This window comes from Gadus chalcogrammus, chromosome 3 (genome assembly GCF_026213295.1).
Source record: "Gadus chalcogrammus isolate NIFS_2021 chromosome 3, NIFS_Gcha_1.0, whole genome shotgun sequence".
In the NCBI taxonomy this organism is placed as follows: domain Eukaryota; kingdom Metazoa; phylum Chordata; class Actinopteri; order Gadiformes; family Gadidae; genus Gadus; species Gadus chalcogrammus.
The window spans coordinates 26,037,817-26,040,316 of NC_079414.1; positions in this window are offsets into that span (position 1 = coordinate 26,037,817).

Below are 2,500 nucleotides of genomic sequence, written 5' to 3' on the forward strand. Positions count from 1 at the left end.
TTGGCCGACGCGATAGCAAGGCAAACAGCACCGGTTGTTCTGTTCCCCCCTTGCAAATAATCATCGCTGCCCAGACTGGAAACAGGGGGAAGAAAGGCTTTTCAGAGCTAAAGCTCAGTTTAGCTCAGCAAACAGCCATCGAGATGCTAACGATTACTAATGATAATAATACGGGTAATGATGATGGCGATAATGGTGACGATAACGATGATAGCGATCGTAAACTCTGCCGTTTCATCGATCCTGCCGCCCCGTACCCCGGGAAACGAGGGTTCCTGCGTTAAAAAAAAAAAGACATTTAAATATTCCATGAAACCCACTCACCAGATTAGCGTATCGGCAGGGGCATTAGCACACTTGCGCTCTATTTGTCGGGATCAAGTGGGGGAAGACAAGAGGCGGGGATGGGGAGATCTACATGGGGGTTTTAAACTTTCCTCTGTGGTTGTTATCAAGTACGAAGCCGCGAGTGTGAATCCTCTGTGGGCTGCCCCGAGTGGCAGGCTCTCGCTGCATCAATCAAAATAATGAGGCTGTATTAAATCTGGCTGTCTCGCACACTGACAGCACTTTTCAGAAATACATATCTCTCCCGGTCTCAAAGAGACACAGAAATGAGCAATGGTTATATATCTGTGTATATAAATATATATATACAGTATATATATATATATTTGTATATTTATATACAGTATATATATATATGCATACATACCGTAGTATATATATATATATATATATATATATATATATATATATATAAATCCTTTGCTCATTTCTGTGTCTCTTTGAGACTGTGCGAGATATATCCTTATCGGGTATTTAAATGTAGCACGGATCAACTGATCAATGTTGAAGGAGATGGAGTCTTACATATACAGCGTTTATATATACAGTACATCTAGCGCATATATTATTATTGATAGATAAATATATGGATCAGGCTTTGCAAACATCCATCAGTGGAATAAATCAGGCAAAAGGAAGCATTTGAAAGGGCTACCCTCTTCCCCACCACATTAGTTGATTACTATAAGCAGCAGGACTCTCTCTCTCTTGCTCTCTCTCTCGCTCTCTTTCTCTCTCTCTCTCTCTCTCTCTCTCTCTCTCTCTCGCTCAACCCCTCCCTCTCTCTCTCTCTCTCTCTCTCTCTCTCTCTCTCTCTCGCTCTCTTTCTCTCTCGCTCTCTCTCTCTCTCTCTTGCTCTCTCTCTCGCTCTCTTTCTCTCTTTCTCTCTCTCTCACTCAACCCCTCCCTCTCTCTCTCTCTCTCTCTCTCTCTCTCTCTCTCTCTCTCTCTCTCTCGCTCAACCCCTCTCTCTCTCTCTCTCTCTTGCTCAACCCCTCTCTCTCTCTTTCTCTCTCTTGCTCAACCCCTCTCTCTCTCTGTCTCTCTTAACCCCTCTCTCTCTCTCTCTCTCTCTCTCTCTCTCTCTCTCTCTCTCTCTCTCTCTCTCTCTCTCTGTCTCTCTCTGTCTCTCTTAACCCCTCTCTCTCTTTCCTAGGCTACACTCTATCCTCATTGTTGCTTTGCAAACAGAGCAAAGCTCTTATCATGACATTATTAAGGATACATAACACCTCTCCCTATAATAAATGTTTTTAGACATGTGTCATACTGAACGGAGGGCCAGTGGTGCCAATTAGGGCTGCATTCGTAATCCAATATCAACCTTGTCTGGGTAATCATTTCGGTTCACTGGTGTTTCTACGTGGATTCTTGGGCTGGTTGTGGTGTTTGTGTGTGTGTGTGTGTGTATGTATGTGTGTGTGTGTGTGTGTGTGTGTGTGTGTGTGTGTGTGTGCGTGTGTGTGGTTGTGTTTCTGCACTCTCCCTCGTTCTCTGATTAGAAATACGTTATTTAAAGATAAGAGCAGAGTCCGTGGAGGGATTATTTATGAATGGAATTGGAAGAACAATGGAAGCGGGCAGGTAGCCCCCCCCCCCCCCCCCCCCCCCCCCCCCCCCCCCCCCCCCCCCCCCCCCCGGCAAAAACCCCCATCATCACGCTTCTGGGACGCCGATTTATTGAAACCGGTAGGTCATAGGATACTTCTAATCCTGTAAAAAAAAAAAAGCATTTGCTCATTCTTTGCAATATTTCTCCCCAGACTCCTCAGACCCGCTCTATCTGTAGCGCGAGTTCTGAAACCGACCCTCTCCCCCGCCCAAGGTGAGCTGCGGCCTGGTGCATCTCTGCTTCTCTTATTTATCTCCTTCTCCTCATTCTCCTTTGGTCTGACTCCTCTCCTCCTCCTCGGTGGCATTCAGGGCACGTTTTCAGTTCTTCACTTTGGGCACTGCGGTGCTCCCACCAGGGAAAAACAGAATCTCTGGGAAGCCGGTGTCGGGTGTGTGGGAGGAGACAGACACGCATGAGTTAATTGTGTAAAATAATTAGCGCACTGATGCGCCCAATTCAAGGCACAGCGCCGCGACCTCTGCCGCCCCCTCGCCTACAGAACGGATTTGATGCTTCGCCATTAAACACTCCCCCCCC